This window comes from Bufo gargarizans, chromosome 4 (genome assembly GCF_014858855.1).
Source record: "Bufo gargarizans isolate SCDJY-AF-19 chromosome 4, ASM1485885v1, whole genome shotgun sequence".
NCBI classification, from domain to species: Eukaryota; Metazoa; Chordata; class Amphibia; order Anura; family Bufonidae; genus Bufo; species Bufo gargarizans.
Window position 1 is genome coordinate 109,626,835 of NC_058083.1, and position 13,399 is coordinate 109,640,233.

Consider the following 13,399-nt stretch of genomic DNA (forward strand, 5'->3'; position numbering starts at 1 on the left):
CTACATGCAAAGAAGTATCTGCCTAGGAAAGAGAAACAACTCGCTAGTGCCACCTTGTGGAAACGGCTCCCTATGAGTGAAAATCCAACATTTTAACAAGCCTTGGGACATGACAAGGGAAAATGGTCGAGCCAAATATCCATCCGTTGACAGCTGTTTTGGCCCTCATCAGTACGGAGTAGGATTCTGGCTGGCTGAATAAGATGCCTTGGATGCAGCTTAAGTAGGGTTCTGGCTCCACTTAAAGAGACCAGCTATTTTCCCTTGTCATGTTCCAGGGCTTGTTAAAAAGTTTGGATTCTGACTCATAGGGAGCCACTTCCGCAAGGTGCGCTAGCGAGATGGTTCTCTTTCCTTGGGAGATACCTGTTTGTATATTATTTTCCCGTGGAGCATTGCCAATAAGTCTCTGTACCATGGAACACTTCCAGTCTCCATACAGGGCTGGTCTCTTAAAAGAGTATCTGTCAGAATGACCAACCCTGTTAAGCCAGGCACACTGTCTGGTAGAGTTGATCATGCTAATTAAATTGATACCTCATTTATAACTGGACGATGCACCATTTCAGAGAAAACTGTGCTTTTCTTAATATGCTAATTAGCTTGTTGGAGCACCAAGGGGTCAGCCAGAGCCCTTGGAGTACAAGTTTGTGAACACCCCTGCAGCCTTTGCCACCTCACCTGGATTGACAGGGCTAGACATGTCAGGGAATCCCACAAGATATCTAGCCCTAACAATCCAGGGGTGTGGCGATGGTGGCTAAGGCTGCAGTGGTGTTCAGAAATGGATGCTTCAAGGGCACTGGCCAGAACCTTGGTGCTCCGGTCAGCTAATTAGCATATCAATAAAAGCAACGGTGCATGGTACAGACATAAATGAGGTATCATTTTAATCAGCATGATCAACCCTATCAGGTAGTGTGCTTTGCTTAATAGAGTTGATCATGCTGACAGATGTACCCTGCCTCAGCCTGTTTCATTGTGATATTTATTTTCCATAAGGGTTGTCCCTTTTTTGGACCTCAGCAAGGATCCGAGGGTTTTCACTGCCAGATGTATCTCGCTTGTTGAGCAGCAACCCAGCCAAATTATGTAGCCTGGAAGATCGCAAGGGAGCCATTAAAATAGGGTGCGATGCTGACCTGGTCATCTGGGATCCTGATAGTGAGTTTCAGGTAAGTAAAGTAGTAAGTACTGAATATATTGCTGCATCTTCTCTATACACACAATATGTAGGGATTTAGAGGTAATTAGCATCCTTCTTAAAGGGGTTATGCCATGACTAATGTAAAAAATGAAAATCAGACATCATGTAGTACATGACAATCTCTTTCTAACAAATCTAGAACCAGCCTGGTACCTCACATGGATCCAGAGATCTCCCCAGTCATTGCTCTGCTAGATTTATATCCAGCTGGCAGCTCAGGGGGAGTGTCTTCTCTGCTGCAGCTAAGGGGGAGTGTCTCAGCTCTGCCTATCACAGCTCAGGAAGCAGCTGAAGGATGAAACTGACCATGTGCGGCCATCTCAGTGAGCAGGACAAAGAAATAAGAAAAAAAACTGCAGGCGGCGCTATACAGATACATTTTATTGAAAAACTCAGTGGCTATGCAAAATTTTTAATTACATGCAATGAGAAACATTTTCAGATCCAGGTGCTGGTTTGAAAAATGTAGAATAGGGGTGTCCAACCCGTGGCTCTTGAGCCGCATGCGGCTCTTTGCTTCTTCAAGTGCGGCTCTAGCTGTGGAGCCGGGAAGCAGTCAGGCCGGCTCACTCTCCACCCCATGCTCAGATCTCTTTTCCTGATCGGGCACTGTTACTACTTTGCAGCTCCAGCTCACTCTACACTACGTCCTAATGCACACAGTATAAGAACGTAGTACGTGGAGACACGCACTATGACCTGACATTGTGCTCATCAGGTCACAGTGGAGATCATGTCAGACCTGCAGAGTAGCAGGTGCCCGACCGAGCAGGAGCCCAGTGCCTGATCAGGAGAGGGAAGACATTTTTCTAAATTATAGAACTGAGCATGGGGGTCTGATCTAAGCATGGGAGGTTCGGATCTGAGCATGGGGGGTCCTGATTTGGGCAATGGGGGTCTGATCTGAGCATGGGGGGGTCCTGATCTGAGCAATGGGGGTCTGATCTGAGCATGGGGGGGGGGCTTGTTTGAGCATGGGTTGACCAGGTCTGAGCATGGGGGGTCAGATCTGAGAGGGGGGAGATCTGAGCATGGGGGGGAGGGATCTGAGCATGGGGGGAGATCTGAGCACTAAGGGTCTGACACTGGGAGTCTGATTTGTGTTGTCTGATCCGAGCGCATTGGGGGTCTGATTTGGAGATCTGATGAGGTTAGTGGTCTTATTTTAGGTCAGATGAGGAGGAGTCTGATCTGAGGTCTGATAAAACATAAATATTTTTTCTTTTTTTTCTCTGGTAATGAAAAAAAGGAAAACAATATATTTATCAGACCTCAGATCAAATGAAAAATATATTTTTTCTCTTATTTTTCTTTGTTAAAACCTAGGTGCATTTTGTAGGACGAAAAATACGGTGACTGGTGTGTAAATGTATAGCTTGTGGCTCCTGGTAGTCATACATTTATTTTTTGGGGCTCTTTGTGTCTGTAAGGTTGGCCACCCCTGCTGTAGAATCTTTTTTGTGGGACAACTCCTTTAAGTTGGTAGCAGGTGGAACTAGCACCTACACATGCCAACAATAATATGATATCAACCACAGAAAGAAAAAAGCAGGCCCAAAGTAAAAATACCACATAACTTATTTAACCCATAACGACATGAAATACAAATGTAAAAAAATCTGCATTGCTGAAAAATATTAGAGGGAAAATAAAAAGTCCCACCCGGGCGGTGCAACCCACACTCAATGTCTCAAGGAATGTGTATAAAAATACATACTCTGTTATGAAATAACAGAGTATTGAGAAATAAAAATAATTACCTGTAGATACATCTATGTAAATAAAGCTGTGGGGACAAGGATAATATAAATATAGTGACAAAATATAAGTCACATCAATAATTGCAATAATTGCTATGGACACATACCCTGAGACATCCTGAAAATGTAGTACCGCACTGCCAGGAAGAATGCCCTTGGTGTGGCCCTACATTTTCAGGGTAGGGTCTCAGGGTAGGTGTCCATAGCATTGATCTTTATTTTGGATCTTTCAAGTGAATATTATATGTATTTACTGTGTTAGCAAAGCTTATTATTAGATATCTTTGTACATTGGGCTGTGGGCCACTGGCTCATACTGATTACTCTATGCAATTATTGATGTGACTTATATTTTGTCACTATATATATATTAATTATCCTTGTCCTCACAGCTTTATTTGCATAGATGCTTCTTTTTATTTCTCAATACACTGCTATTTAATCTGGGCAATCTTTTTATACATATTCCTTGAGTGTGGGTTGCACCGCCTGGGTGCACTCTATATTGGTGGGATGTTTTATTTTCCCGCTAATATTTTTCAGCAATACAGATTTTTATAGATTTGTATTTTGTGTCATTATTTCAGAAGACTTAAAGGTGGGAAGACAATGTAATAGAGCAGCACGAAATGCCAGCAGAATGCTTGGATGTATAGAGAGAGGTATAAGCAGTAGAAAGAGTGAAGTGCTTATGCCGCTGTACAGATCACTGGTGAGACCTCACTTGGAGTATTGTGCGCAGTACTGGAGGCCATATCTCCAGAAGGATATAGATACTCTAGAGAGAGTTCAGAGAAGAGCTACTAAACTGGTACATGGATTGCAGGATAAAACTTACCAGGAAAGGTTAAAGGACCTTAACATGTATAGCTTGGAAGAAAGACGAGACAGAGGGGATATGATAGAAACTGCTAAATACATAAAGGGAATCAACTCGCTAAAGGAGGAGAGCATATTTAAAAGAAGAAAAACTACCACAAGAAGACACAGTTTTAAATTAGAGGGGCAAAGGTTTAAAAGTAATATCAGGAAGTATTACTTCACTGAGAGAGTAGTGGATGCATGGAATTGCCTTCCTGCAGAAGTGGTAGCGGCAAATACAGTGAAGGAGTTTAAGCATGCATGGGATAGGCATAAGGCTATCCTTCATATAAGATAGGGCCAGGGACTATTCATAGGATTCAGATATATTGGGCAGACTAGATGGGCCAAATGGTTCTTATCTGCCGACACATTCTATGTTTCTATGTTTCTATGGATTAAATAAATGATGTGGTATTCTTACTTTGGGCCTGCTTTTTTTCTTTCTGTAGCAGGTGGAACTATACTGTATACAGCATCTATTCTCTATATACCATTCCACATTGTTAACTAAGATAATGTATCTACATACAAGACCAGGATTGTACATATCTCTGCAGTTATACTTGATTCATACACTAATAGAGAATCCACTAGGCCTCAAACTAGTTTCAGTTTTATTAATTATGAGATTGTTTTCCACTATTTATCGCTGCTAGAAATTTACATCTAAAGTGCATATGTATGTAGACCATATGGCTGCTATGGGTCCCAGGGAACAAGAAGGCCATGTTAATGTTGGTCCTGTCCCCTAACAATTAAAGACTACATAGACACTGCAACAATAGCAAACAAGGGTGGAAAACCCAGCATAAGGGTCATTGAAAAGGGATGGGAACAGCAAACATCTGGTCTGGTTGGAATTACCCAGCACCATAAGGAGGGTCCACCCATCTCTGCTATAGGGCTCAATTACCGCTATGTATACCCCTGAGTGATCCGCATGTACAATGTCTTACTACTGTATTTCTTGGCTGTTTTCTAGGTGCAAGAGAAGAATATTTATCATAAGAACAAGGTATTGCAGACAGTTTGTGGCTTTGTATATACTGTAATTTGTCTCTCGCTCCATAAGATACATAAAATACATATGCTACACATTGGAATAATAGAGGATGTTTGGTAGGACTGGGCACTGCTTATCTGTATAGCTGGGTTCATTGGAGAGTTTTAATTATGTTTGCGACTCAACTCAAAGTCTTTATTCATTGTGCCACTGCCATGGATTTGCAGTTTCTACTGCCCTGGTTATGTGCCCAGATTAGCCCCATTCAACGGGACTCATCCATGTTTGGTTACCCACCCTGGTTTCCACATAGAGAACATGTCAAGAGGTGATACGACACTGTATTATGTCCACGCGGAATCCCCATTGAAAACAATGGGATGCAGATTTTGCACCTGATTCAGTTCAATGGTTTAATCGGAAATAGCTAGAATACAGCAGTTCTGACACCTTTGAGGTTTGACTCTCCAAGCTAAAGTTGACGGACCTCCAAAGACTTGAATGGGACTTTACATGGTCACTTTACTGATCGGCCATATTTGTCGTAGTTGCACCGCCCACACCCTGTGGTTATTGTAATATTGTTGGTCACACATTTGTCTAACCTGAAACTCAAAGCAGCGTCATCCTGTGTTTTACAGCTCACCCCCTATCTGGGATTCCTTCTTTGGGGAGAAGTTGTGGCAACTGTTATTCAGGGGACTCTGGTCTATCACAAAGGAAAGCATGTCCTCCAACCTACAGGAGAGCTGATTCTCATTCGCACTATGGACCCGCAGGAACCTAATGCTCCCTATTACTGAATATCCAAACCATCTATACACTTAGTGGACAGGAGCTTCGTTAAGCCATGTCTTGCCTGTCCTCGTACTGTATCTTGTAATGTCCGCTTGTACACTATATGATGAAATGCAGATGTCAGGTTATCTCTCATGTGACCGTTAGGGCTCATTCAGGCGACCGCATCTGTTTTGCAGTCCGCAAAATACGGATACCAGCCGTGGAACGGAACTGCCAGCCCTATGATAGAAATGCCTATTCTTGTCTGCAAAAACGGAAAAGAATAGGACATGTTCTATTTTTCTGTGGGGCCGCGGAATGGAAGTGCAGATGCAGGAGATCACACTGGTACAAGAATAGGAGGTACGGATGCAGACAGCACACAATGTGCTGTCTGCATCTTTTGCGGCCCCATTGAAATGAATAGGTCCGCATCCATTCCGCAAACTTGCAGTATGGATGCGGACACAAACATACGGTTGTCTGAATGAGCTCTTATATGTCTCGCTCCCTCAGCATTTAACAGTCTTTACCAGGGCAGACATCGGGGCAGATTTACTAACAGTGTCAAAGACCAGATTTATCACAGGGCTGATGCTGGATGATACTCCGGGGCACCTGTGGCCTGTCTAGTCTATCTCCTGTCAGGTGGCTTACTTGGTGCCAGAATTGTGTGTCAGAATTTTAGTGCATATTAAGCCATACCCCTCTATCACTAAGAATGTCAGCGACACTAAATGTGGCAAACCACCTCTGACAGATTTGTGACGCTTCTACCCCAATGTGCTCAGTCAATGGAGCTTATTCATCAAAACTGCCTAACAGTAAAACTGTCTTTGTTGTCCATAGCAACCAATCACAGCACAGCTTATATCTCTTCCAGTGCCCTTGAAAAAATGAAAGCTGCACTGTGATTGGTTGCTATGGGCAAGCAAAACAGTTTTTCTTCCAGTGTTATTACCCTGCCCCTATGTCTTCTGTCTTTACCACATGCTCCTCTGGAATAATTCACACGGTTTTGCTTCTGTTCACATCAGGGCTTTCCCTCACAATCATCCCAACGTCCATGTTTTGTGAGATGCCATCATTTAGCCATCATGTCCTGGTAGTTCCTGAACGCCTTCTCTTTCTTATCCTGTACCTCCCTGTGATGTGACATCAGTATAAGGCCTCATGCACACGACCGTTGTTTTGGTCCGCATCCGAGCCAAAGTTTTTGCGGCTCGGATGTGGACCCATTAACTTAAACGTGCCGCAAAAGATGCGGACAGCAGTCCGTGTGCTGTCCGCATCCGTTGTTCCGTTCCATGGTCCGCCAAAAAATATAACCTGTCCTATTCTTGTTCGTTTTGCGGACAAGAATAGGCAGTTATATCAATGGCTGTCTGTGCTGTTCTACAAATGGGGGAACACACAGGTACGCCATCCGTGTTTTGCGGATCCGCAATTTGCGGACTGTAAAACACACAACGGTCGTGTGCATGAGGCCTTACCAGGGTATTAACCACTTCACATAAAATGTCCATGGTAATGGTAACACAACATACATAATATTCCAAATATCCTAACAGAATTGCTTTATCTTCCTAGTAAATTTTATTACTACTGATTTACTAAAATAAATCTGCAAAACCCCAGATTTGTCACAATATACTTATCTTAAAGGGGTATTCTGGTTGTAAGAAGTTATCCCCTATCCACCTGGTGGTAACTATCACTGGGGGTCAGACTGTTGGGACGCCCACTAATTATAAGAATAGAGGGACTCTACCCCAAAATGAATGTAACGGCTGGCTGAGCATGCGCTGAGCCCCTCCATTCATTCTCTATGGAGATGGAGCCAAGAGCTGTACTCAGCTATCTCCACCAGTCCCACAAAGAATGCACGGGGCAGCACAGTGCATGCTCAGCCAGCCCCTCCGTACATTTTGGGGTACAGGGCCCCTGTTCTTGTGATAGGTGGAGGTCCCAGTGTTCAGACCCCACCAATCTAATCAGAATTGGTCAGACTATGTACAATAGTTTTAGAGTCCATGTCCTGGTGGCTTCATGTAAACTTTTCTCCCTAATGGTGATGGTCAATAGCAAAGTACAGTATGATCCTCAAGGTGAGCAGACACCCTCATCTACATATGGGTTCCAGCAATCGAAACATAGAGACACAAAACAGAAGCAGATGAATAAAGAATCTGTCCTGGCTTCCCCCAGAAAAACAGAAACCTTACCTCATGATGGGAGTCATCGGCCTCACAGACACATTCACCTGCCGGAGCAGCCATGCCAGGATGTGACTACACCACTGGTAGGACGTCTATCAACGTGGAGTACACAGGAGGCTTTCATAAAAACTATGGAAAATACAACAGAGCAGCATTAGAGAGAGGGACGAAGGCAACAAACCTGCCCACTTATACTACTAATACCAGTAGTCAATGACAAAAACAGCAAAAATATATCATCACAGAATATTACATATATGCTTGTCCAGTAAATAATAGTGAAAACAATGACAAAAACAAGCAAAAATATCAAATTATCATTATTTCTGAATATTAAATACGGTACTTGTCCAGTAAAAAATGACGAAAACAATGACAAAAACATATCTGTAAAGAATAAATCAAGGCAACTGGACGTACTGTAGATTTCTTGAAAACGTTTCACTCGTTCTTCCAACGAGCTTTCTCAATTCTGAATGATTGTACAAATTCTGGGAATAAATATTTAACTGAATCAACATCTGGTAATTATACCCAGCATTGGGTCAAAGGTGTTGATTCCATTATCCTAATTGGACACACAAGGTCTTGACACCTTTTTCTGGGAAGTCTTTATCACCTACTTACTCCAATTAGGATAATAGAATCAACACCTTTAACCAAAGCTGGGTATAATGACCTCTGACCCAATGCTGGGTATAATGACCTCTGACCCCATGCTGGGTATAATTACCAGATGTGGATTCAGTTACATATTTATTCCCAGAATTTTTGTACAGTCACTCAGAATTGAGAAAGCTCGTTGGAAGAACGAGTGAAACGTTTTCAAGAAATCTAGAGTACGTCCAGTTGCCTTGATTTATTCTTTACAGACATTTTCTAAGGAGGATATTTTAAAGAAGCATGCTCTACTTGTTATCCAAAATCTCTGAAAGCAAGATACATCTAATTACCAAACTACTGTAGTACCACTGTAACTTCAGATTTACTTATCAGTGGGCAGTTCTTAAAGGGGTTTTCCAGTAATTACGGTATACTCTCTATGTACCATAGCCTGCCTGAACTACTAAAAGAGTCATACTTACCTGCTACCTTACACCCCAGTCATGTGTCTGGTTCTCGCTCATCCATCTTCCAGTCCCTGGCTTGTATTCTTCCAGCTAGGGCATGGACATGGTCATATATCCCACTGCTACCATTAACTGCAGCATCACAGGTGACCATGTCCATGAATGGAAGAAAACAAGCCCAGAACTGGAAGATGAATGGGCAAGAACTAGCACACAGGGCTGCAGCGTAGGGGAGCAGGTAAGTAATGACTGTTTCAATAGGTCAGGAAGATTACGGGGTATAATTAAAAATAGTATAGTTACCGGAAAAACCCTTGAAAGAATACAACCCCATGCCATATGATTCTTATCATAAGGAGGTTCTAACAAACAGCATCTCTCTCTGATGGACCAAATCCATGAATTATCTATATTTGGGAAGCAGGTGATTTTCTCTATTTCTGAAATTATTCATTATAACTTTTGACCTAATAAGATTAAATAAAATTAAAGGTACCCTATTACTCCTCTAGTAGCCCCCCTAATATTTAAATGTGCCAGCCCCAATCAAGGCATACCCACTTTGATGCTCCCTGCTATGCAAGTCGCTGAGAGATCATCTTATAACTGATTTTCCACAGGTAAGCAAAATAGGAGAGCCCAGACCACTGAGAATATCTGGATGCCCATGTGCTATATGTGGGATGGTCCTCACTCTCACTGTATCAGTCCATGAACACCAGATGTAGCCACTTTAAATATTCTATTTTCATTTATCCAAAAATGACATATGGGGTTGTGATGTTTCGACTTCTCGTTACAGCTGGGTCTATTTCAAACGAAAAACAACCCAGTATAAGCATTAAGTTGTCTCCCTCTATCAATAACTTATTTTAGATCTTCAATTTATACTTTATCAGTTCATTTTTAGGATCCACTTAATCTGGTTTTACCTCCCATATCCATGACTGATTGCTGAAACTCTTTTATCTGTAACACAGTCCCCAACTATAATGAATCTTTAAAGGATTTTTCAGAGAGTTAAATATCGATGTCCTCAGGATAGGTCATCTAGTGACCTATCCTGATGTAAATGTCATCTTTTCTCATTTTTTTTAATTGGACCAAACCACCATAACAACTTCCTTTAGTGATGTCTTATCTGATTTAGGACGTTCTCTTTGCTCTTCTTCTCCATTGGGACCAGACCACCATGACAACTTATTTCAGCCACATCTCGTCTCTGCACAGTTTGTCACATAGATATCTTAGATTCCTCACTTTTAAATCATTTTCCCCACCCTGGTGTACCAACGGTGTCATCCTGCTTCCACCGCCAAAACTGTGCCTGCTGTGCTCCCCAAAGCCCCTTATTACTGTACTGCAGAAAAAAGTAACCCAGGTAATAATGTCCCTATAGTGCCCCCAGTAATAATAATGTCTCCTATAGTGGCCCAGTAACAATAATGCCCCTAGATTGCCCCTATAATTCTCCCCTAAATACCAATTATTGTGCCCCCAGTAATACTAATGACCCTTACTGTGCCCCAAAAATAATAATGCCCCCAACAGTGCTTCCATTAATAATAATGTCCCCTATAGTGCCACCAACAACAATACCCCATAATGTGTCTTCAGCAATAAAAATACCCACTATAATGCCACCAACAATAATTATGCCCCCTATTGTGTGCCCAGTAATGTCCCCTAATGCCTTCAGTAATGTCCCTAGTGTATACTGTAGGTGCCATAATGTGGCTTTAGTGTGGACTCGTCGCTGGGAGCACAAATATTTGGAACAATCCAGGTACTCTTGTAACTACTGCTGGGCAGATTTTAGAGGTGTAGCTAGAATCATATGCGGTGTGACTAGGGCTTTATAAGGTGAAACTTGCGCGGGGCTGAAATATGAAAATTTTAAAGCACAATGTGCTAAGTTTGCTTGACTGAGGCGTCCGAACAGCAGTAGACATTGATGAAAGTAACCGAAAGGCTACAGACAGTCATTCCATTCAACAACATTGCAGTCTCTGCCCCCAACTGCTATATGGAGCAATACATTTATTTAACGGAACAGTGAATATAGACATGGACTTTAGTTTTGTTGTCTCTATAATGTATGAGATAACTTTAGAGTATTCCAGTTCAAGTGTGAGACAGCTTAACAAGGGGAGTGATGGAGGTGTGTATGGGAGGGGGGGGGGGGCGAAGTAGATCAGAGTGTATGATGGTCTGTAATCTCCATAACAAAAACTATAACAACAGCATGGTTACGAAAGTCTAACAAGAGATAGAAGGCTTGGTGGTTGCAATCAGTCTCTTGGTGGTCTCAAAGTCTCGACTGGTGGCAACTGAAATCCCCACTACTGCTCTACTTAATTACACAAACTGCTATGGTTTATAAAGGGAAGCATTAGGCTAGTATGTATATACTGTATACTATATAATAAGGAATGTTATTTCAAATATAACCTGTGAACCAAGCTACCAAGTGCTGTGTGTGTATAGCTGCCTTAGTGACAATTGTGTTGTAACCTTAGTCCTCTGAACTGGTCCACTACTCCAATAGGGGCCATTCACCTGTTTGTTTTTTTTGCACTCAGAATTTCTTGCAGATTCTGTGCTAAAAGGTCACTTGGCAGCCACATGTAAACCACCTTCCTGGTTTCAATAGGAGGCCACAGTCTATGGCAATGACCATGGCATATTATGTATAGTCATGGTCTCAAGCATAATCCACAGCCATATAAATGGCAGCAGAGCCTCTGATTGAAAAAAATGGGAGGTGGTTTCTGTGTAGCCACTAAGTGGCCTCCTGGAGTGGAATCTGCACCAAATATTCCTGTTAAAAAATACCATGTGAACAGTCCCTAAATAGATTTTTTCAAAAAGATTAGAAAAGAGAAAAAGATTTAAATTGACAAATCACCAGGTCCACATGGTGTCCACCCCTGTATCCTAAGAGAAGTAAATAATGTAGTAGACAGACCTTTATTTTTGACATTTAAGGACGTGGTCTGTTCCACAGGACTGGCCCTTAGCAAAAGTGGTGCTGATATTTTAAAAGGGGCCAAAAACTGAGCCCAGAAACTACAGGCCGGTAAGTTTAAAATGTATTGTGCTTACCCTGTTTGAAGGTTTTCTAAGAGATACTATCCTGGAGAATCTCAATTAAAATAAGTGTATAACACTGTATCAAAATGACTTCATGAGGGATCGGTCTGGTCAAACTAATTTGTCAATGGATTTCATATATCTGGACTTCTCCAAAGCATTTGACACTGTGCCACATAAAAGGTTAGTACATAAAATGAGAATACTTGGACTGGGAGAAACTGTCTGTATGTGGGTAAGTAAGGTTACTTTCACATTAGTGGCAGGGGAGTCCGGCAGGCTGTTCCGGCAGGTGAACAGCCTGTCGGATCCGTCCTGCCGCTAGTTCACGTGAGCCCCCGGACTGCCACTCCGTCCTCATTGACTATAATGGGGGCGGGGGCAGAGTTCTGGCGGCAGCATGGCAGAGCACGGCCAGAGGCAGACAGAATAAAACTACTACATTCAGTACTTTTAGTCCGGCTGCCTCTCGCCGTGCGCTGCTGTGCTGCCGCCGTAACTCCGCCCCCATTATAGTCAATGGGGACGGAGCAGAAGTCCGGGGCCACACGTGAACTAACGGCAGGACGGATCCGGCAGGCTGTTCACCCTCCGAAACAGCCTGCGGGACTCCCCTGCCGCTAGTGTGAAACTAGCCTAACTATCTCAGTGATAGAAAACAGAGGTTGGTTGTTGGTGGTACACACTCAGATTGGGTCACTGTCACCAGTGGGGTACCACAGGGGTCAGTATTGGCTATTCTCTTCAATATTTTATTAATGATCTTGTAGAAGGCTTGCACAGTAAAATATAAATTGTTTGCTCACCTCATGATACTAAACTGTTTAAAATAATTAACACAAAAGCATATACTGCTACAGATGGATCTGGATAGATTGGAGGCTTGGACAGAAAAGTGTCAGATGAGGTTTAACACTGAGAAATTTAAGGTTATGCACATAGGAAGGAATAATGCAAGTCACCCGTACATACTAAATGGTGTAACACTGACACGGAAAAGGAAATTTAGTTGACAGCAAATTAATCTGTAAAAAACAGTGTCAGGCAACTGCTGCCAAGGCCAATAAGATAATAGGGTTCATCAAAAGTGGCATAGATGCCCGTGATAAAAACATAGTCCTGCCGCTTTACAAATCAGTAGTCAGACCACACATGGAGTACTGTGTACAGTTCTGGGCTCCTGTGAACAAGGCAGACATAGCAGAGCTAGAGAGGGTCCAGAGGAGGGCAACTAAAGTAATAACTGGAATGGGGCAACTACAGTACCCTGAAAGATTATCAAAATTAGGGTTATTCACTTTAGAAAAAAGACGACTGAGGGGAGATCGAATTACTATGTATAAATATATCAGGGGTCAGTACAGAGATCTCTCCCATCATCTATTCATCCCCAGGACTGTGAC

At 42.5% G+C, this 13,399-nt stretch overlaps 1 long non-coding RNA gene across 1 annotated transcript; it reads left to right on the forward strand.

The window, feature by feature from the left end:
• The first annotated feature begins 902 nt into the window (after positions 1 to 902).
• On the forward strand, positions 903 to 7,249 carry LOC122935925. The gene is made up of 3 exons (XR_006388854.1): positions 903 to 1,175; positions 4,814 to 4,846; positions 5,476 to 7,249. It is a non-coding gene; the product is annotated as an uncharacterized LOC122935925 (long non-coding RNA).
• Positions 7,250 to 13,399: the final 6,150 nt, after the last annotated feature.